Source organism: Macaca nemestrina, chromosome 13 (assembly GCF_043159975.1).
Source record: "Macaca nemestrina isolate mMacNem1 chromosome 13, mMacNem.hap1, whole genome shotgun sequence".
NCBI lineage: Eukaryota > Metazoa > Chordata > Mammalia > Primates > Cercopithecidae > Macaca > Macaca nemestrina.
The window spans coordinates 109,840,984-109,864,325 of record NC_092137.1 but is presented as its reverse complement, the minus strand read 5'-3'; the positions used below and the strand labels follow the sequence as shown (position 1 = coordinate 109,864,325).

Here is a 23,342-nt window from a genome sequence, read left to right as displayed (position 1 = left end):
TCTCCAACCTCAGCCTCCCGAGTAGCTGGGACTACAGGCACCCGCCACCACGCCTGGCCAATTGTTTGTATTTTTAGTAGAGACGGGGTTTCACCGTGTTAGCCAGGATGGTCTCGGTTTCCTGACCTCGTGATCTGCCCACCTCGGCCTCCCAAAGTGCTGGGATTATAGGTGTGAGCCACCGCGCCGGGCCGTATGTGTGTACCTCTTTACAAGTCTTGCCCGACCTTTGCATTTAAAAATTATTGAAAAACTTAAGGATGTAACTGACAAGAACTTTATAGGTTTCTCCAAGTAAAAATTTGGAAAAGTTAAGTGAATCCATAGTGTGTTTTACTTCTATGAGTCCCACACTTGGATTTTTAAATGTGGGCAAAACATCTGTATGTTCTTCAGCCTGATTTCCGTGGAATCGTGAATGAAACGTGCTGAAGTTGCCGTGCGGATTTTGTTATGTGGCGGTGGCAAGTGGGGCTGGTCATTAAACAACTGGAGGGACCCCTGTCCTTTCTGTGCTCCTGTTGGACACTAGGCACGTGCTTGGGTGTTTTCTGTGTGTGTGGACAAGATGAGGACAATTTCCAGATTCACATGGTGGTATCTTCTCCCTTTTCTGTTAAAACGTGTCTTCTGCTGCTTCTACGTAGACCAAGTGTTTCTTTCTCTTGCCTGTCTACATAAACGCTGTTTAACAAAAACCGTATTGTAGACATGTGAAACTGAATTCCACATGATACAGCAGATAGAGATGACTGAGTATACTGTTTTGTGGAAGGAAGGTTTAAAATGATTTTTAGCTTTTTCCGTGAAATAGGGAATAATTTTAACTTTTTCCCTGAGATAGGGAATAATGAAATGGGAAAATAATTAAATTTTCCCATTTAATTGTTAGATTATATTTAATTATTAGATTATTCATGTATTGCAAGGGAAAAAGGAACTAGATCACCCCATGAACCCAAATGAAAATTTAAAGGGTATGGGCGAGTTCATTTGAACTCCTTTAATTTGTTTTTGTTTGTTTTTGACAGTCTCACTCTGTTTCTCAGGCTGGGTGCAGTAGTGCAATGACAGATCACTGCAACCCCAAACTTCTAGGCTGCAGGTTCGGGAGTGGTCAGAGGAGGCCAGAGGAGGCCCTTGTGATGCGAAGCTAAACGTTTAATGATGGCGTGCTGAGTGCATGAACCGCGTCAGCCCAAGAGTCTGGGTAGGAGGAAACGGCGGGGTGGAGAGAAGACTGGACAGATGGGTGCTTTCCTCGGCCCCTGGGAGCACGGTCAGGTCCATGCTCAGACCTCCTGGTTTCTTCCACATTGCCATAAATAGCAAGGGAAGGACTCGGGGCACCCAGGGACCTCAGGGGTATAAGCTGTGTCCTCGCGTGGCCCCAGCAGTGGCCAGTGATGTTGTTCTCTTTAACCTCAGGCTTATTTTCTATAAAAACACAAAGGGACAGAAGTAGTTCAAGGGCCTCTAAAGACTTACGTAATTGTTAATAGGCCTACTTTTATGCTTTCTTATGTATTAAGAGCAAATCATGAAACAAACTCATTTCTGTTTGAAGAAATCTTTACGGTTCTCATTGTTGTGGCAAGCAACATTGATTCTATGCTTAGTGAGCGTTAGTGCCCTCCTGCCCAGTGCTGCTGCCTGGCGTGTCCTCGCGCACAACTCTGTCCATTGGTCTCCATTCACCTTTCCGCCTAGAATTGTAGGAGGGGCGCTGGGATCTTAGGGCTAGAAAGAAACTCTGAAGACCACTTTTAGGGGCGGCTTTTAGTCAGGGCTCTCCAGAGAGACAGCCAGCCGGGTGTGCGTGTGTCTCCAGAGGGAGGGCTGCTGCAGGGGCTACAGAGTCCAAGAAGCCCCAGGACCCACAGCCTGCAAGCTAGAGTCCTGGGAGGGTGTGGCTTGAAGACTTGAGAAGCTGAGGGTGCAGATCCCACCCGGGTCTGAGGAGCTGAGACCCAGGAGCACGGGCTGCAGAAGACAAATGTCACTGGCCCATCAGCCAGACAGGTGGAGTGAACCCAGTTTTCCCTGCCTTGCTGTTTTACTCGGGCCCTGGGTGGATAGGGTGGTGCCCCCCACACCGGCGAGGATGGGTGTCCACTCAGTCCAGAGGCAAACATGCATCTCACACAGAAATAATGCAGAACCAGCCATCTGGGCACCCCGGGCACGCTCAGGTTGATGCACAAAACCAACGCCGTGCGTCGCCCTGACGTCTGCGTGTTCGCATCACTCCACGCACATTGCTCGGTCATCGTCTCGGTGAGTTTGTAAGCTCGTTGTGTGGTTCTAGGGCTCTTTGTCCCGGGTGGTGGTGGTGGTGATGACAGGCTCCCCACTACCCCAGCTCAGGTATGGAAGGTGTTGGCATCAACGGCTCCTTGTTTCTCAGACACTTGAGTGGGTGCTCTGTGCAGCCAGTTCCACCTGCAGCGGCATCTGTTCCCTATGCCGATTCCATTCGGAGGGTGTGCCTCCCTTCTGTTGAGGGTGCAGCCTTCTTTCAGAGAAGAACTGTGTCCTGTTCGCCTATATCTCCTGTGGTGTATCTCAGGGCTGAATAAGTAGCTATAGTATACCTCGGTGTCTGAATGATAGGTTCATTGGAAGGAAAACTTTATAATTTTTTTTTCTTTTTGGGATGGAGTTTCACACTCAATGCCCAGGCTGAAGTGCAATGGCACGATCTCGGCTCATTGCAAACTCTCCCTCCCAGGTTCAAGTGATTCTCTTCCCTCAGCCTCCCAAGTAACTGGAGCTACAGGCGTCTGCCACCATGCCTAGCTAATTTTCGTATTTTCTTTAGAGACGGGGTTTCACCATGTTGGCCAGGCTGGTCTTAAACTCTTGACTTCAGGTGATGCACCCACCTCAACCACCAAAACGGCCATGAGCCACCGCACCCAGGAAGTTAATATCTTTTTTTTTTTTTTTAAGTCATAATGGGCTTGTTAAATGCTTACGTTAACGTTTATTTTTAAAAATGTTATCTGTGACCTTTCAGCTTTTCATAGCACTTCTCGTGTGAATATTTAAAAAAGGCCCTTTACTCGTGGGGGAGGAGCGGTTATCCCTTTCAGCAGAGGGAGATGGAGGAACAGGCCCTGGTGGGTCTGAGCACAGGCAGTCACCCCAGCCTTGGTGCTGGCTTAGGTCTGTTCTCCGTTCACCGTAGCCGCGTCCACTCTCATTGTCAGCTTAAAAATAAGCTTTTTCCTCTTTCTAATCAGAACAGTTAGTTTGTTAACCATCACGTTAAGGTATCGAGAATGATGGCTTTCAGGCCTCAGATACGACACAAGTAGTAAATGCAGCTGACCCTGAACAACATGGGTTTTGAGCTTCGAAGGATCACTTATGTTAATTATTTTCCAACCAACCCTTACTGAAAAAACCTGGCTTTGTGGAGGGCTGACGTTTCCTACATGCGGTTCCATAGGGTGGCCGCAGGTCCTGTGGATACATAGATTTGGGTAAACTCGGGGGGTGTTCTGGAATCCATGTCCCTGTGTATACAGAGGGACAACTGCAGCTTTTTAAAAGTTTGTGTCCTGCCTTGTCCTAAAAAGGCTCCAAGGTGGATGCGAAATTATTTCATCCTTTTGGTTTTCTTGGTGGGATATTGATGTTTATTCTTCAGTGTCTAAAATCCTGAGTGAACAGAGTTAGTGCTTCAGGAACAAAGCCCGTCTGGAAACACATATTGAGATACCCACCTTTTCTTCATGGTTTCACTAAAGGCCATGATCATATTTTATTCGGTTGAACTGTAGGAAACTGCCAATATTTGCTGTTTTTGGTCTACAAAATGGTAAGTTCGTACGATATTAAAAACAAAGGCTTCCTGGATGGGGAAAATAGGAATCGGTGAGAACCTGAAGTTGTGTGTCATGGCCTCTGAGTCACAGGTAAATGAACCTGCGTGAGGGGAAGTTGGCTGTACAGTATTTTCCTTCTGTTTTGAGACTGTCAGAAAAAGGACAGTTCCATTGCATTGGGTCCCTTTTCCTCACCTTTGCTGCAGAGGGGACTTGCCATTATTCCTCTTGTTTCCAGTGCCCAGGAGGCTGATGCCACATAGAAGACCTGCAGGTCGATGGATGTGAAACAGGCATCGGACACGCTGTGCACCTTGGGACGCATCTGAGAAGTACGTGCTTGCAGCAGGTCTGAGGTGAGGGCGTGTTCCATCTCCTCTCCCTTCTCTGGCTTTGCAGGCCTTTGAAGTTGGTCCTGGAAAGTGAAATTAGTTAATGCTGATTAGCTCCAGGTCAAAGCCAGGGGGCCGAAGACACCCGCCCTTCACTAGGGGTGTGAAGCATTGGGCCCTCCCATTAGGAGGCAGCAGGGACTCGAGAAAGCCCCACATGCCCTCCAGTTCCCTTATGTTGAAATGTTTTGTACTCGACCATGCCCGGTCATTTTGGGAGGTAAATGGGGGATTCACATGGGGGTGTCCAGTATTCTTAGGTGTCAGGTGCAAGAGTTGAATTTGTAAAAGCTGTGGGGATAGGAAAGGGCCTCAGGGAGTGCTGTTTACACGGAGCTAATTTAACGCGAGATCTGTGCTCTGCCTGGGTCCGTGTCTGACCGGTGTCTCCCAGTCTGCAACAGGACGTTGGCGTGACTCGGCGCCATCGTCCCACTCTGTGTAGACGTCTGAGGATCTGTGCGCGGCTGCTCTGTGAGAATGAGTTGTGATAATGAACTGAGAAACAGTGAACAAACCCTGAATTGGTTACTACTGGTTCCACGGCCACTTCTGCCGTGGTTGGGGTCATTCATAATAAAATGTGCTGGACTCCTATGCAGAGCTCTGAATTTCAGAGGCCCTTTAACTCGGCAGCTAACCAGTGGCTTCCTTCAGAAGACATTTGAGTCCCCTTTACCTACCAGGGTGACCCTGGGAGTTTGAAGATGAGTGAGACAAGCCCTCCCTGTCTTGTGGATTTTACTGTCCAGAGGGGAGACAGATGTGGATGGTGAAGGGGGCCCTATCAGAGGTCAGCGCACGTCAGTTTGATTTCTTCAGCACTTGCTGTGTTCAGGCGGTGCCCTGGGCCATGTGCAGAGCATCTGGGGACACTGCCCATGGCATCCCAGGCACAGCTAGCATCTGCGCCATCTTCATACTTGGCCTGAGTTTTGGGGAAATACCGAGGACGGCTTCTGCCCTTGCTGGAGAGAGTTGGAAGTCAGGGCAGCCCTCCACAAGGAGATGATCGCCAGCTGATTCCTCAAGAAAGAGAGGTGGTCCCAAAGTACTGAGATCACAGGCATGAGCCACTGTGCCTGGCCAAGTGTGTTTCTAATTTCAAAATTAAGAGGACCCAGAGTCAGTGAATGGCGTCTCTACTGGAACATGCTGCTTATAGTACATTAGGAAAAATCATCCAGAACTTGGAAAAGGGGCTGGACAGACACAGCCCTTTGAGGTTGTCTGATGAATCCCTGGGGTCTTTGACCATCTGGAGGGATGTACCGTGTCAGACTCACTGTTGTCGACGGGCTGAAGCCCAGGTTTCATGACGTTATGTGTCGGCTTGTAGTACTTTCTCTGGCAGAGATGCAAGTGACTTCTGCTCACTGAGAGGCTCATCTCAGGGACTTCATGGCCTGAGGGACAGCAGCCTGTTTGAGCTAATCGAGCAATCTCGCACTACCCTTATTTTCTGAAACGCCTATGAGTGACTTCTCACATGGTCTTTGAAGCGGCTTCATGCCCGCGCTCCTTGGTAATGATCGAATGCTTTTTTTGACCCCTCGTCCCCTTTCTTTGGGGTGTTCCAGTCTCAATTCTCATGTGTTCTGCTTCTACGGGAATTTCTGAAGCTGCTGAGTGTAGAAAGCACTGAGGAGGCTGTGCTCCCACCCCTGTGAGTCTTCCAGGCATCATCCTCTCCGAGGCTTGGCGAGGTGGCGTCCATGGCACACCGAAGAGGCTGTGCTCCTGTCCCCCATGAGCTTTCCAGGCGTCCTCATCTCCCCTCCGGGGGGACAGGAGGAACCTTTCAAACACTTCTTAAACTTGTTTTCATGTCTTTGTTTTAACAGATTTCTTTGCATCGTCTCCCTTATCCAGAAGTGAGGGTGAACGCTGAGTTATTCACGGGAGTCAAGAAACCACACGCAGCCCAAAGAGACGTTTGTTTCCCTGAAATGATTTGTGTGTGTTCACCTTAAAATGCAACTCAGTAAAACAGGTGTGTTTTGAGGAATGACTTTAAATTACCCAGGTAAAAATGTGACAGTTAAATTTCATCATCTGTGCGGGTGTCCACAACCCCCTTCTGTGATTGCGTGTGAGTTTGTGACTTGTGGTTATTTTTGAAGAAAGAAAATCTGTTGCTGAGGACTTCAGAGGGTGTGCTGGGATTGTGTAGGGTTGACATCGGGGGCTTCAGTGTGTGGCTTCCTTGAAGAGGTTCAAATTAAGGCTGAGAGTCCCTACTCCAAAATGCTCTGAAACCTGAAACATTCCGAGCTTCCCCATGACACTCGAAGGAAATACCCTTCAGAGCACTTTGGATTTCAGTCTGGGGATGCTCAACTGGAAAGTGAAATATTGCAAGACCCTTCTGGCCCCAGGAGCTTGGATAAGGACATGGAGGGGGCCTGTGCCGGGTGTCCCTGGAGTGTGAGGCAGCCTGGGCTCGCTGGACTGGTTTTTGTAGGAGCCACAGAAGGGAAAGAGGGTCAAAGTGGCCACGCCTGGGTCCTGAGAAGGCTGAACCAGAAGGAGGTGGGTGCCAAGGGCAGCAGTTGAGTCCCCAGCGTCCGGGTCTCCTGTCCCTGGTGGAGTTGAGAGCCTCCTCTAGTTGTGGCCTCTCCCCTGTCAGCAGCCACTGAGGCCTGAAGGGAGAGGGGGCTGAGGAGAGGAGGGAAGGATAGACCTGCTTCTGGAGAGGGCCGGCGTCGGCCTGTGCTAGCCTCATGTGCTGCTCCGGCATCCAGGGTGCACGGCCGTGCCTCGTGGTGTAGTGGTTCCTGGGATGCACAGCACTCTTGTCTGCAGTAACGTCTTTGTCTCCAACCCTTGGAGGCAAGTTACCTTTTTCCCCAGTGAAAAGAGGTAGAAAATCTTATAGAAATGCATTTGCTCTAATGTCTGTTTTCCTATAAGAAATGGTCGCTTAGGCTAAATCTTTGGGAGGTCAAGACAGGAGGATCACTTGAGGTGAAGGGGTTGAAGATCAGCCTGGACAACATAGCAAAACCCCATCTGTATAACAGAAAAATTAGCTGAGTGTGGTGGTGCGTGCCTGTGGTCTCTGCTACTCTGGAGGCTGAGGTGGGAAGATCACTTAAGGCTACAGTGAGCTGCGATTGCTCCGCTGTACTCCAATCTTGGCGACAGAGCCAAGACCCTGTCTCAGAAAGAAAAGTTAAAAAAAAAAATCCAGAAATGTCATTTTCTTTTTAAATCATCCCAAAAGAAAAACCTTTTTTTCTAAGAATGTGAAGGGTAACTGATACGATTCTTTCCTTGCATTGTTTCTCCTTTTCAAATATTTACAGTAGTCCGTCCACATCATCTCTCATCTCTCATCTCATTACAGAGCAGCAGGTTTCTTTGAGGTTAGTGGTGTTTCTCTGTGTTGCACCTTGGAGAACAGCCAGCATGAAAGCTCTTACCACGATCATGCGCATTGTTTGTAGTCCCAATTAAAATCCTCTCCAGAGACGCCTGTGCTACTTATTATAGCAGAACTTTGGTTGCGGTGAAATGTGCATTCAGCTAACGGTTTTAAGTTCATATCTGAGATGATGCTGTATAATTCATGAAGCATATGGGATCAGTAATGATTGATGATAATTCTGGCTGATGTCATTTAGAGGATATTTTTCACTTCAAATTAAAACTTCCTTCGCGATAGTCATTTTGGGATTCATTTAACTATGTGCTTTATTTCATAGCTCAAATTTTCATTAGTCATTTCATAACACAGGATTTTGAAAGCAGACTTGGCAAAATCTTTCTAACAAAATGTTTGCTTCTGACGTCCCAAGGAACAGCACTCAGAATTGCTGGTAACTGTGGTACATTTTAAGGCTGATGATAGAAGTCACTTGAACGGGAAGGGCTGCTTTGTGAGGCAGATGGGGTTTGAACCCCAACCCTCCTGATACACCAGGCCTGATCCTGGCCTTCTCTCCTCTCCACTGGGAGATGAGAAGGGTGCCAGCATCCACCTCACAGGCCGTCCTGAGAACCTGGGACTAAGGGCTTGTGTTCCTCTTGCAGGTGGCGCAGATGTGGGAGCTTGACGATATACACACTGCAGGCTGCCAGTGTCGGGGTAATCCAGTTTTAGTCATAAAGGTGGGATTTGCTTTGCTCCCCTGCAGACCAGGTGCAGTGCTGCTGTTGTAGCAAGTGTGTGGATCCTCTTGGGTGGTCCTCAGGTGGACAAGGAGTCACCGATTCGGATTCCCAGTGTTAGATATGAGGGGACCAAGGACCTCATGTGTTCAGAGGGGAGGAGTAAAAAGCTTCCCTTGTAATTCCAGGACTGTCTATCCCAGGAATGCCAAACCACTGGCTTTCACCTGATGCTGCCATAGGTGACACTGTATGGAAATGAGGACTCATATTTCGCATACCTGAGCCAGTACCCATCTCCCTCCAGGGCCGTGGCCGAGCCCTCCTGATTTTGCTGGGTTTCCAGCCTGGGGATCTGTAAGCCCAGTGACGTCTCCGATGTCGGCCCCCGCTCCCCGTGGGGACAGGAGATGGCTTCAGGAGGCTGGTGATGAATGCCTGAATGAAGTCGACTTGTGACTGCAGTTCTAAGGGCCCCCCCGGGTGTTAGATGTCAGTAAATGACACCTGTGTGTGGATCTCATGTGATGAGAGAAACAGTGGGGGACACCAAAGCTTGTGGAGTCTGCAGGTTCTGGACTTGGGGTTGTGTGCACCTGTGTACTTGGTGAGGGGTGTGATGTCTGGAATGAGTGTGCAGGTGTGTCACGTTTGTGCGTGTGTGGTGAGTGTATTAAGCAGGTGTGGGTGGAGTGAGCATGTTCATGTGTGTCATATGTATTTGAGGGTGTGTGTGGAGTGTGTACACGCATCATATTTGGTGAGTGTATTTGAGGGTGTGTATGGAGTGCATACATGCGTTTGCACGTATAGTATTGGGTGAAGGGGTGGCATGTGTGGAGTAAGCATGCACACGTGTGTGCTGTGTGTGGGGTTTCTACGTGGTCCTCCCCTGAGCCTGCTCCTGGGCCCTGCTGTCCTGGCAGCTTTACAGTTAGGTGTGTCTTTGATTCCAGAAGATTCTGCAACCAAATTCTGAAGCTGTGATCACAAACTTGCAGCCCTGGAGGACGCTGGTTCATGGAGCCAGCATGAGGGTCTCTGTGCTGGCCTCACCCTGGGCTCTGTCCACAGAAGAGCATGTCTGATGATTGAGCTGTGCGGGTCTGTGGCTCCCCAGCCTCAAGTCAGCCCTCAGTTCTGTCCCGCCTCTGTTTTTCTTGCTGAGGGGCTCCGGGAAGTGGTGCCTGGGATGCCGTTTTCACCCTGGGGTTGCTTCGCCAGCTGCCCAGGTGCTGGCTGCCTGAGGCCTGCTGCCATCCTGGGTGGACGGGGCTGTCACGGGGCCATGCCTGAGCACCTGTGGGAAGGCAAGGTTAGGAAGTGCCAGAGGTGAGTGGCCTCATCCCACACTTGATTTTTTGGAAAGTTCTGGATCTCATATTTTTCCCTAAGGGAAGTTAGAAACTGAGTTTCTCTTTAGGGGAACGTCTTTGCAGCGTCTGTTGTTTGAATGTTCTCCAGGTGTGGAATACTCGGGGCCGTGTGTGTTTGGGAACATCCGTGTCCTGAGCGAATTCAGTAGGGAATGGAGAGAGGCCTCCTGTCAGCTTGGCCTCTGTTTCCAGCTTGTTGAGGGTTGATGGCTGCTGGTATCCCAGGGAGAGTAAAACACTGGGCCGTGTGGGATGGGAACGTTCCCTCTGACAAGGTCAGTGGGAAAGCATCTAAACAAACGTCGCTGTTCTCCGGGCTCCTCGGGGTCGAGCTTGTTTTGTGGTGTTGAGGGAAAGCTACCCTTGTTCCTGTTCCTCACCATTTGAAAGGTGTCCAGGGCTGGTTCTTCTGGAGAGGTGATGTGCGTGAGTGAGGGCCAGGTCGCAGGCTCCGAGGTTATTTGGGACCTGTCAACTGATTTCCTGAACACACAGGTGCTTGGTAAAGATGTTCCTGATTAGCTAAAACATGTCAACAGGACGTGATAGCTGGTGGTTGTTTAAAGCCTATCACAATTTTCCTGATACTTTTTAAATGCCTGTTGAATAAGGGAGGATTCACGTATTTTTGTTTTCCCATCTGCATACTTGATATTTTGTTTTTTGTTTTTTATGTGGATGTGCAGTTAACAGGATTTAGAAGCAGTCTCAGCCCTGGGGAGACTTCAGGGCCACCTCAGTCAGTGCTGAAGGGAGGCAGGGATTTGGGGGCTACCTCCTCCATAGGACAGACACCAAGGGCTAGAGGTCAGCAATCTCAGTGAGGTCACAAAGACGGGCACACCCAGCACCCTGGCCTATATGCCTCTCCTTCACATTTGTCTCTGCTCAAACTGCTCTCCTGGGTCATCACGGGTGATCTCTAGGCGCGTGCTTGCTTCTTGCAGAAGTGGTGTCTGGCTGTGGTCAGTGTGGGCCCTCAGGACTTCCATGTTTTTGGCTCACATCAATATTGGAGAGTGGTGTTTGTTTTGGAGTGGTAGATCCGGTGGATTTTGGCTTTACCAATTCATTTCATACCTGTTCTCGTAGATATAATACCTGTTCGTAAGCCGCATGTTTTCCTAGGTGCTGGGGCCCTATCATAATCCGCGTGTTCTCCTAGGCGCTGGGACCCTCTTGTAAGCCGCATGTTCTCCTAGGCGCTGGGACCCTATTGTAAACTGTATGTGAGGGATCTCGGAGGTGCTCCTTATGAGGATCCAATACCTGACCTGAGGTGGAACAGTTGCAATTCAAAACCAGCCCCCAGAAAAATTGTCTTCCATGAAACCCATCCCTGGTGCCAAAAAGGCTGGGGGACAGCTGGTCTAACGCGGGCTAAGATGTCAGTAGATTTTTGGACTCGGGCCTCAGTTGAAGAGGATTAGATTTTGAAAGGTGGGGATTGAAGGCTTCTACAGGGCAGGTTTTCATCTCCAGTGGGGCCTGGGCAGAACTGGGTAGAACTGACCCAGAACATGACTATAGTCAGGCTGGCTCACTGCCTGCATCCTGTGTGTGCAGCCTTGCTGTTTATTCAATTGTCTCGTGGTGTGGATTCCATCCACAGCCTCAGAGTAGTGGAACCCATTACTTCAAGGCTGATCTTATTTAACTTTATCAAAAAGACATGAAAATCATTTAGTATAAATCTTCCAGATAGCTGTATCCTTTCTTTTCCCAGAGGCTTTTAAGTATTGCAACTTAAAAATCTTCAAAAATAACTTTAAAGGAAAACCTCTAAGTACATTTTTGATGAGCACCCTTGACAGCTTTAATATGTGGAGTAAATTCCCTTGACTTTTGTATTCCTAGAAACTCGTTCATGTTTGCAGAAGACTTTGCATTTTGTCAACAGTGGCCACTGTTCGGTGACCATCATACCTGCCGTGTCTCATTTAGAAAGTTGGATGTGGATGTATTAACTTTTCAGACACAAAAACACATGGGCTGTTCGTTTCTGGTTTTGATTTTTTTGTTTTTTTTTTTCCCCTCAGCTGAATTCAAGAAAGGGAAACAAGCAGACAGAGTAAGTACCAGAAAGCATCTAAGTTCTTGGGTGGGGGATCCTACTATGGTGTTGGATTGTGTTCTGCCAGACATCACTCCTCAAAAAGTTGACCCTGAAAGGGCTGGCATTGCCCTCACCCTGTGACATTCGTCTATCTCACCAGAGAATGAAGAATCTGCCAGAGTACTGTGAGTCAAATTCAGTCAGAACTCGATTAAATAAGAGGCTTTGTCTCAAAGGCCAAAACATGAGGACACATTTTTAATTTTATTTATTTTTATTTTTACTTTTATTTATTTTTATTTTTATTTTTATTTTTATTTATTTATTTATTTTTTTGAGACAGAGTCTTGCTCTGTCGCCCAGGCTGGAGTGCAGTGGCGTGATCTTGGCTCACTGCAAACTCTGCCTCCCAGCTTCACTCCTCTCTTCTGCCTCAGCCTCCCGAGTAGCTGGGACTACAGGTGCCCGCTACCACGCCTGGCTAATTTTTTGTATTTTTGGTAGAGACGGGGATTTCACCGTCTTAGCAGGGATGGTCTCGATCGCCTGACCTTGTGATCCGCCTGCCTCCTCCTCCCAAAGTGCTGGGATTACAAGCGTGAGCTGCCGCACCCGGCCGAAAACATGTTTCTTTACTGCCTCAGTCCTCAGTTGGGTAGTATGTTCTTTGTCTTGAAAGGCGCGCTCTGCGAGATGGGAATCTTCCGGTTGCTTACTTAGGGAATCCTGCCGGCTGTCATTGACTGGAGAGCGCAGCTTCCTGGCTGCCCTGGTCTTTGAGGGGAGGGAAACTGAAGGATCATTTTCCTACCTGGACCAACGTGTTTATTAAACCTGGCTTGTGGATCCTTTGGATCTTTTTATGAAGGAAAAGCCACATCTGTGACTTTCAGATGAGTGGAAGTCATGTTAAAATAAATAAATAAATAAATAAATAAATAAATAAATAAATAAATGTATATATTTTGGCTACTATGGAGAAGTTTTGTCCTTGTGACCTCTGAATACAGTCACGGGAGAGCAGAATGTTCACGGTGTGGGTGCTTACAGTGTACATGTAGAGTCACATTCTTCGCTAGTATTACGTTAAAAAGTGACAAATAAGAGAAAAATATTTTGCTCATTACAACCTCGGTAAGAAGCTGGCAGTACTCTTGTTTTTGGAAGGGTGTGAAGGGAATATTGAGAAAGTATCATCAACGTTAGACTCACCCACTCTGCAAATCCTGGGCCGGCTCGCGTGAAGACCCCGTGATGGAAAGATGCACCCTTCTGCCCGGAAGGAGGTGAATCTTTGTAGCACTCAGGACGCATGGTTCATCTCTATATAAAGGCAGAGTGTGAAACGCCATGGAGGCTGGGAGAAGAGATGTAGTTAGCAAGTATGAGTGAGAAGTTTGGGGCTTGTTAGCACCTGGCGTGTGTGCAGCAAGCTTTGCTATCTGCACACGTGTGATCCTTAGAAGCCTGGCGTGTGGAGCCATGAGGCTGTCGAGGGCCCCAGCTCCCAGCAGGCTGAGGAGTTCCCTGTTACCACCAGGAGAACCGTGATTGAAGGCTGTCACTCAATCCCAAGTCCCAGAAGGGGCTCCTTTCAGAGAGGAAAACACCCCTAGAGCCTCGGACAGAATTCAGTGATTTTTCTTATGATGTTGCTTAGATTTCGCAAACATGAAACCAAGAACATATTTCAGAATGCTTATGGTTCTTTTGTAACCATGGAAACAAAGTAATTTGCAGTCCATGGACAGTTTGCAGAAGCTGAACTGCCTACAGCATGAGCACAGCGCTCTCCCTACCGCCCTGGGCCTTGCTCCGGTTTGCTGGGGAGGCTTTGCAGAGCCTTTTGGCTGGGATACCTCTCCCATGTCCCATGTTGCTACCCCTGGTCACAGCCATACTACTGGGCACCTGTGCCGTGAGGACACTGAGTGGACACGGGGCCGCGGGGCAGCAGTTGGTCATGAGGTGGCATCCACATGGTCCGAAACAGGTTTCTGTTCATTAAGAATGATCGTTGCAATAAAAACATAGAGTGAAAGAAAACCCTCTACTGACCTGAGAATGCGTCAGCTGAGTTGGATGGGGAAGTGCAGTGAGGAAGGTGAGGACTGAAAGGAAATGAAGGAGGGAGAGGAAAGGAGAGAAGGGAAGTGAAAGTGGGAGAGAGGATGGGAGTGAAGAGGGAGATGGAGGAGGAGGAAGAAGAGAGAGGGCGGTGGGCAGGAGCCTGGGAAATGAGTCCCAGAGTCGGTTCCTGACCGTCATGGGTGCCTCAGAGCTGGTCTTCCAGGAGAGGTGGCCTGGGAGGGCTGACCCTTAGGAAGTTAGGGCTGGGGGGAGCTGATTTTTTGGCCCTCAGCGGGGCTGTTTGCTGACCTGAGATGCAGTCGATGGTTATCCCGAAGAGGTCGTCTGCACAGCCACCGTTTGCTGCCAGGTTGGAGAGAGAAGTGCTCCCCATGGGTTCTATTTTGTGGAGTTTTCCCAGTTTAGCTGAGCAGCCTGTCAGTGGAACTGTCAGTGATTACTAACATGTCTGCATTCTATAGAGCAGTCGGCCAGCTTCCGATCCTGTAGTTGTTAGGGACACCACTCCCATCGTGTCAGTGCTGGCCTAGCATGGAAGCCACAGCCGGAGGCACTGGGAAACCTGCGTGGCTCTTGCTGCCGGGGTTCTGATGGGAGTCGTGCGCTGGAAGAATGATATCCTTTAGGCAGAGCCTGGCGAGGAGGGGGTGCTGCTGTTGCAGCAGTACATGGAATTTCAAACGACGAACGAAACAAGCTTTTAATTATGACCAGAGTTCTATGCCCTGCTTTTCTTCAAATGGAAATGTTGTGCTGAAATGAATTTGCTGTTAATCGGTTGCCTCATGCAAGACGGAATGCTGGGAGCAAAGTAGAATGTGGACTTCTCTACGAAGCTTCCTCCTCTCAGACTATAATCAGCTGGATGGTGCTACACAGGAATATGTGAGAATTCATCTGAGAAAGGCGATGGGTGCAGACCTGTGTGACCGGCAGGTGTTGGGGGAGGTTTGAGAGAAGCTTTTGGCTGAAGTGGTGTCAGGTGCAGGTACTGAAGCCTGATGTCTGGCTGGATGGAAGAGCACACTCCTCTGGGCTGGGGGAAACAGATAAAGGAGGAGGTGGGCAGACATGAGTCGTGTCTTAGGAATGGTAGCAATTCAGGCAGATTCAGGATCAGGCTCCCACGGGGGAGGAGTGGACATCAGGACCCAGGGAGCGTGGGGCGGGGGTCATGCCCAGGCCTCTGCGGAGCTTGCTGCTGTGTCAGCAGGGCCCTGTGCTTGCCCTCCTTAAAGCTTTCCCGATCCATAAAACGGGCACAACAAAATCCACCTTGTGACATTGAAGCTTAAATGAGATGATCTACATGGTGTCTTCCTTCCCTTCCTGACACATCCTAGACTCACAGCTATGGTAGCAGCGACAGACTGGATGGAATGCTGGAGCCGCTTTGCGCCCGGTGAAGCCACATGGACTTGTGCAGTGCTGGCGACTGTCTCTGAAAACCTTTAATCATGGCAGTGGCAGCCTCGAGTGGCTCCTGGCATACTTCAGTTTGTGGAGTGCAAGGTTGACTGGATCTCCGTGGCCATTGATACTATTCAGGGGTGAGCTGATGGGGCCCTAAAACATGGGGGAAGGCCAAGAGGACTTGGCGGCCAGAAGCATTGTAGATTTCTGGCTTCGAGAACTTGCTGACTTATGGACATAGGAAGGTAAACCCAGATGGCTCCAAAATTGTAAGTCCACAAGAAAGGTGGGAGGGTACAATTGCTGAGTAGGTCATGGTTGCCCTGTCCCTTTCTTTCTGGCCATCGTTTCTGCTCCCTCCCCCTGCCTTTGTGGGCTGGAGGGCCTGAGCCTGCACAGTGGTCTCTTTCATGGTGACGATGGCTGATTATTACTCTGCACTAAGAAGTCTCTCCACTTTATTTTGCAGCAGTAGGTAAATACATTTAAGGAGTGATGGTTTAGTGGTATTTGTTTTGTTTTTGCTTTTTTTTTTTTTTTAAGTATCATTTAACTGAATGTTATTCCCAATTTCACTGATCACTTTGAGATGCCAAAACATGCTTTGATTTGTTATTTTTTGTTTCAGCTAGTTTATTGGGTCACAGGAATGCCAATTATTCTGTTGTCACACATCAGTAAGTATCTCAAATTGTGTTACTATAATACTTAGCTGAATTACCTCCCTTATTTTGGCTTTTAAAAAACTAAAATCTGTGTGAAACACACAGGATGGTGCATGTCCATTGAGGGTTGTTGAGAAGTGTGACTTTTCCTGGCATGCTTGAGAATCAGTGACATTATTTTATAGAAACATTTTGTGACTGACACCAAACCTAGAAGTTCCTGTAAAGGGCAGGGTAGGCAACGTGTTATGTTTTGTGTGTCACAGAAGTCTCTGCATATATTTCTTTTGTTAAAACTTCAAAGGGTAAAAACCACTTCTGGTTCCCTGGCCAAGGCTCAGTCGGGGATCATGGTTTGCAGACCCTTGACAGCAGCTGAGGGGAAAGCTGGTCTCCCATGCGGTGAGCAGGAGCCCACCTCATTGCTTCAGCCCGGAAGATGCTGCCCTCATGCTGGAATTTACTTCAAACAAACTTGAAAGCTCTGGCACCGCTGCTCATTTCCATACTGTTGCAGGCTATCTAAAATATGGAGCATGCCTTGGCGTTTTGATTTTGTTACTCCTCTTGAACGGCTCTGCGATGGCTCATCGCGAGTTAGGCACTTGCAGAAATGATCAAGCGGAGCTGCAGTCATCTTGCAGATCAAGTGAAGTTTTTTCTGAAAGCTTGTTACAGGCTTAAATTTCTGATCCCATTCCATCCACTGATCTTGTATGATTGGTTTCTTTTTGCACCCATTTGGGCTGTGAAGCGTCTCCCCACCGTGGTAGAACTTTAGCTCTGATTTCATGCATAAGCCGGTATCCTCACTCCTCTTCTGCGAGGAGAAAGCGCTGCAGGTCCTGCGTGGTGTCCGTCCCCTCCCTGCATGCGGATGGATTGGGAGGTATTTGTGGTGTGTGAACTTGCTACCCCTAGAGGCTCCTTGTTCACTCCCCTGGATCATACTCCTCCCTACTCCCATAGACTGTACTCCTCCCTCGTGGTTCATTCCCTGGACCTCATTCCTCCCTCCTCCTTCCTGGCTCACTCCCCTGGACCACACACCTCCCTCCTGGTTCACTGCCCTGGGCCCCCACGCCTCCCTCCTGGTTCACTGCCCTGGGCCCCCACGCCTCCCTCCTGGTTCACTGCCCTGGGCCCCCACGCCTCCCTCCTGGTTCACTGCCCTGGGCCCCCACGCCTCCCTCCTGGTTCACTGCCCTGGGCCCCCACGCCTCCCTCTTGGTTCACTGCCCTGGGCCCCCACGCCTCCCTCCTGGTTCACTGCCCTGGGCCCCCACGCCTCCCTCCTGGTTCACTGCCCTGGGCCCCCACACCTCCCTACTCTCCTGAGCCGCATTCCTCCTTCCTGGTTGACTCCCCTGGGTCCCCACTCCTCCTTCTTTTGGGGGCTTGGTAGTTTCTGCTGTGCTTGTGCCAGCACGATAAGGCTGAGTGGCAGCTCCAGGGCTGTGGCTGCTCACGCAACTGTGGCATTAGTGCAGAGAACTGCGGGGATGCAGCTGCCCTTGCTGTGATGCTTCGAGTGTCATAGTCGATATGGGAAACTGGGTGGGATGTGGATGTCCCAGGAAGGGACAGGAGCCTCCACTCAGCCTCTGTCAAACACTTCTCAGCCAGGCGTGGTGGCTCATGCCTGTAATGCCAGCGCTTTGGGAGGCCGGGGCGGGCGGATCACCTGAGATCAGGAGTTGGAGACCAGCTTGGCCAATGTGGTAATTTTTGACGCATTAAGGATTAAGGAAAAAGACTCACGCTCGTTTGCCTTGCTTTGTAATTGACGATTGGTGTAGCCCAGTAGCGTGAACTTGTTAAGCAACCATTCTTACCGCAAGACTAATCTTTAAAACTCTCTTCCTCTGGACACGTCTTTGGCTGCTGTAATCAAATGCAATATAATCAGCACTGGTTAATGGCTTTCCTTGCTGGGCTAACAAATGCTCCTCAGAAACGTTGGTTTCTTGTTATTTTCATTTATAAGTATGTTTTAAGCCCTCTAATTTTTCTAGCTTTCCTGCGAGTTAGGAATAACTGTGATGGGTGCTTAGTTTGGGATGTTGACGTACACTCTATGCCCAGCTACTATGCCATTGAGTGAACACTGATTTGTCACTTGCTCATGAAGACTGATTTCACCTAGTTTGGTAAATTCTATTAATTTTAAGGAAGGGGGTGGAATGCAACTGCTGTTAGGAGGCTTTTTTAAGGATCAAGGAAATGTTGCCATGATTATTACCATTACAGAAGGAACATAAAAACACGTGCTGCCTTCAGTCATGATGAATAAGTAAGTCCGCATCTGTGACTGCAGAACACGGCAGCCCTAAATCTTAAAATCGTGTGGATGCACCAAGCCCATCTGCAGGGCACTGTGGAGCAGCCTGCGTTAGCCGAAGTTGGCCCACAAGCCCTGAGGGATGGTGTCTGAGTTATGATAAGGCTCTGACTTGGGATTAAACAGGCCTCCAAATACTGTGATATTCTAAACAAAGACACGATACTGCCCAGGGAGCCCAGTGGACACCTGTAGGCAGTGTAGGTGAGAAAAGGCTCCAAGGAAGATTCCTGCAGCTCAGCTAGGAGGATTCTGTAAGGCAGTAGACACATCAATGTTCACATAGGAGTGTTGAGCTATATTCATTCCTTTTAAGCAGCCAGGCTTGTGTGTGTTTTCAGGGGCACTCACATGGCGCCCCTTCCACCCTCACTGCTGGTCAGGTGAGGTGTTCAAGACTAGCCTGACCAACAAGGTGAAATCCCATCTGTACTTAAAAATATAAAAAATTAGTCGGGCGTGGTGACAGGCGCCTATAATCCCAGCTACTCAGGAGGCCGAGGCAGAAGAATCACTTGAACTCGAGAGGCAGAGGTTGCAGCAAGCCGAGATTGAGCCACTGCACTTCAGCCTGGGTGACAAAGGGAGACTCTGTCATAAGAAAAAAAAGATTTAAAAAAACCCTACATGCCCCTAGTTGCTTCTGTAGGAGACGGCATGTTCCCGAAGGTAGACTTTGTGTTGAGGACTCTGCAGCATCAGGCTGGAGACAGTCTCCCTTCCTAGCAGCGTGGGCCCCTGGGCTGCTCTTCTACCAGAAGAGATGGTGGCATCTCTGGGAGGTATCTGTGGACTCAGATCTGTGTGGATTAGTGACTTGTGTTACTCGCAGATAATTTTATGGGTAAATGAATACCTGGACTGGCTGCAACTTCAGGACGAGATTCGGAAGTAGGGAGTGAAAAGTGAGGACGGAACCCTGGGCTTGTCTTGCCGCCCCCAGGAGCCGATCGGGGCGCCTTCTCATCTGAAGTCCCAGCACGAGGTCACGGTGGCCCTCCCCTCTGAAGCCCCCAGCAAGTGATTGGGGCATCACTCCCCTCTGAGGCCTCAGAACCTGGTCGGGGCACCCCTCCCTTCTGAATCCCCCAGTACCTGGTTGGGGCGCGCCCCTCCCTTCTAAAGCCCCCAGACCCTCCTGGCCTGCGGTGCTGCTTCTCCAAATGCTGCCCTTGGCTGTTTTCCAGGAGTCACCTGCACCCGAGCAGGCTGCCTGTTTCACTTCTCGGATCTGGGGTGTCGGTGAAGCTCATTTATCTTGTCTTCCTCCTCATGTGCCATATCTCACCTATTGTCTGTCAGAGTTCGTGTGAGTACGTGTTGTGCGTTCTCAGGCTGTAATCGGTGCTTAGGTGACAAGAACGTCTTAGAGCAACGGACTGTCTGCTCTAAAGGACGCTGTGGATGAATCGAGACACGGTTTACTTGTGGGGTTTAAATTTCCTGGGTGTTGGAAGCAATTGGGGAAAAAAGGTCTAAAAAAGCCCCTGGGGATGAGGAAGGCAATAATGAAAAGAATTACTCTATACACACTTAGCAGTTGATTTAATTTGTAGGTGAATTTTGCATTTTGGGAACTACTAAAGCTACTGTTTGTAGGGATTCCTTGATGAGCTTCTTGTTTTCTGTCATGTGGAAGGTAAATTGGATCGGTTTTGTCTTTAATTCTGACTGACTAGGATCTACTTTCTTTTTCCCCCCATTCACGTTAGAGTGGGGATTGGACTAGAAGAGCTGTAGGATCTCTTTATTTCTGATCTTAAATAAATTTTTTTTTTACTCACCTTTTTTTTTTTTTTTTTTTTTTTTTGGTGAGCTGCTATTTTTTCCTTTAATGCACTGTTCTTTGGTTTGGGAAATGTCTATTTGTATCGTGCTTTAAATGTACACAATGGTTCTAAATTGCTATTTTTCATTAAAGTTAGATATAACATCTTAATTAAAATGTCATCTAAAAATCAGGCACAATCTGAGGCCTGGAGACCCCTCTTGTCACTTCCAGCCGTGTCTCCTTCCCTGGCCACGTTGCCTCTGGCCACATCTCCTCCCCACAGCACGTCACCTCTGGCGACATCAACTCCCTCCTGGCCACATCACCTCTGGCCTCACTGCCTGCCTCCCTCCCTCCTGGTGGCCTCCGTGGCTCCTGCTGTCTGCCCTCCCATGGGTGTGTTCGAGGCTCTTTCCCCATTTTCTGCTCCTGAGTGGGTCTCGGGGCCTGGATGTTTCACAGGATGCAAGTTTCTTCCCTTCCAGCCACGGGTCTCTGAGTGACAAGTCCAGAGAGGGCACTAAGCTCTCCTTACCCACCTGGGGGCCCCGAGCCCTGACCGCCGACCATCAGGGCTTTTCTGTAGGGTGTGGGGCAGACTCATGCGTGAATTGGGCTAAAAAGGTGCTTCCAGGAATCCTTGTTTTAAGTGCACTGGAGCAGAGCTGGGGAGCGGGGACCACCTGGTTTGCTCAGAATTTGGTCCTGATCACAGCCAATGAGTCAACATAAGTACCTCCTGAATGAAGCATTCCACAGACTGATTTTACACATGACGGCTGTGATGGCTGGAAAAGGCTTCTCACACAATGAGAGAGTTTGAGCTGCATTTGAAGGAAGAACAGGTCCCTGTAAGTGGAAATGAAAGATAAGGGTGATCCAAGCCCTCAGCAGCAGCGGGGTTGGGGTGGTGCAGACTCCCCATGGATGGTGGGCATGGCTGACATGCAGGAGAGGGCAGGGGTGCGAAGCAACAGCAGGGCGGCATTAAAATTCCCCTGCAGAGAGGGGACGTGACTGAGATACTATCACATGTATACAACTGAGAGATGATTTGAGAATGATTTCTGGGAGCCTGTGGGAAGAGCACGCGGTCATCATCAGTTCTCGGGATCTCTTTATGAAGTGAAAGAGCCGTGCCTCTGCCTATCTTGTGAGCTGTTAAGATCAAATCGGATAATCTTCAGTGAGCCTTGTAAATGCTAAAGCTTATGACAGGCTGTTCCATCCCCCTTGTCTTCACCCTCCTTTCCTCCTCGGAAACGTGAACCCTGCTGGGTACCTCATTATCTGCCTGGCTTCCTCATCCATAACGTGAGCCCTGAGTACTTGCTGGGTATCTCGCTGTTCACCTTCCTTCCTCAGTAACATGAACCCTGAGTATTTGCTGGGTACCTCGCTGCCTGCCGTACAGCTGGTTGTATCCGTCTCAAACGCACTTAGCTGGCACATAAGCAGAAGTGCTCGCCGGGCTTTGGGAGGGCTTTCTGACATGTGGGTGCCTGCTTTTCCCTGTTAGGCTGGAGCTGCAGGAGCCCTCCTAGACCAGACAGAGGACCAAGGCTGTGGCCTCGGGGTGGGGGCTGGGGGAGCTCGCTGGGTTTATTGTGTGGGTGAGAGTAAACTTCAGTCCCACTGCGGCATCGGGATTCAGGGTTCCTTCTGGAATGTTCTGAGTGAGAAACAGGAAGTGTGCACAGGTGCGTCTTCTGCGGATTTTATGGTTATCTTGAGAGAGCACTGGTGCCTCTGAGCTATGAACCTGCAGAACCACTTCTTCCGCTAACGGCCGCCTTTATAGAAAGAATGACTTGCAAACGATGCCACTTCAGATGGAGGTATTTGCAGGTGTGGCCTGAAAAATGAACAAAATGACTTTCATCTCAAGGAAAGTACCTTACATTATTCCCAATGATAGACATTTGAGCTTTCCAATGAGTATTAAAATACAAAAATCTTGTGTCCACCACTTTCTCATGTGATCAATGGTGATATTGATGTGTTTTTGTTTGTTTTTTGATATAGAACGAAATGTGGAAGTTGCTCATAATTCTGAACCAGTGTTTTCTAACCAATGTGTGATTACAAAATCGTGTGCTGGTAAAAGCCATTCAAGTGCAGGACGGACCAGTCGACTTAGAAGGAATTGGGGCAGAAAGGCCCGTCGACCAGAGCGCAGTCTCTGCGTTGCAGACAGCCTGTGCGGAAGTGCCACTTGTTACATTTGGCAACAGAGAATACCTAAAATGATCTGAAAACACAATGAAAATACTGCTTCCTACTTGTATATCAGCGTGGGGTCGGACTTCTTTCATAAACTTCAGCCACGGCTCTCTAGCCCACTGAACGTAGATGCAGGCGTGAGAACCCGCTGTCTGAGGTGCAGAGATGTTAGGTGTTTTCACAGCAGTACAAACTGTTGCCACGCTGCTACTTATTTTGGAAAATGGTTTCTTCTTGAAGACTGTGTTAAGATGTAATGACTTTATCGTTGTAAAATAAACTAAATTGTTATCTTTTTTTTTTTTTAGACAGATTCTTACTCTGCCACCCAGGCTGGAGTGTAGTGGTGTGACCTTAGCTCACTTCAACCTCTGCCTCCTGAGTTCAAGTGATTCTTGTGCCTCAGCCTCCCTAGTAGCTGGTACTACAGGTGTTTGCCACCATGCCAGGCTAATTTTTGTATTTTAGTAGAGATGGGGTTTCGCCATGTTGGCCAGCCCAGTCTTGAACTCCTGACCTCAAGTGATCCACCTGCCTCTGCCTCCCAAAGTGCTGGGATTACAGGCATGAGCAGCCACCACTCCCGGCCTGATGAGAAAGCTTTTTTGTGATCTTGAATAAAGTGCAAAGGGTTCCTGAGACCCAAAAATTTGAAAACTACTGGCTTAAACTGAGAAAATTGTCCACGATTTTTCAGTGTATCTTCTAATCTCTTGATGGAGAAAGGACGGTAAGGGTTGCTTTACTTTTTTCCTTTCAGAACTCAATGGTGCTGGGACAGCTAGGGTATCCACATGGAAAAGGATGGACTGGACCCTTCCTCACTCTACACGCAAAGCTCAAAATGGATCCAGCGTAAGGAGTCGACTGTGAGACCCATTCTGTCAGTCTGCTGGGTACCATAACGGACACCACAGACCGTGCGGCTTAAACAACAGCATCTTATTTCCTTTTATCTGGAGACTGGAAGCCTGGGATCAAGGTGCGGGCAGTGTTGCATTCTCTGGGGCCTCAGCCCGTGCTGTGTAGACGGCGTCCTCTCTGTGTCCTCAGAGGTTTCTCTTATGT

At 49.0% G+C, this 23,342-nt stretch overlaps 2 long non-coding RNA genes across 5 annotated transcripts in view; one reads left to right on the top strand and one right to left on the bottom strand.

Moving 5' to 3' along the window:
• Positions 1-329: 329 nt before the first annotated feature.
• LOC139357947 (uncharacterized) lies at positions 330-23,299 on the top strand. Of its 2 annotated transcripts, none has more exons than XR_011612031.1 (3): positions 330-4,189; positions 6,070-6,218; positions 23,035-23,299. It is a non-coding gene; the product is annotated as an uncharacterized lncRNA (long non-coding RNA). The 2 variants fall into 2 exon arrangements; XR_011612030.1 differs by lacking the exon at positions 330-4,189 and adding an exon at positions 4,201-5,891.
• LOC105471851 (uncharacterized) overlaps positions 20,384-23,342 on the bottom strand; it is a 331,670-nt gene continuing 328,711 nt past the window's right edge. For all 3 annotated transcript variants that reach the window (XR_011612027.1, XR_011612024.1, XR_011612026.1), the window contains one exon: positions 20,384-21,906. This is a non-coding gene — a long non-coding RNA (uncharacterized lncRNA). The remainder of the gene's footprint in view (positions 21,907-23,342) is intronic.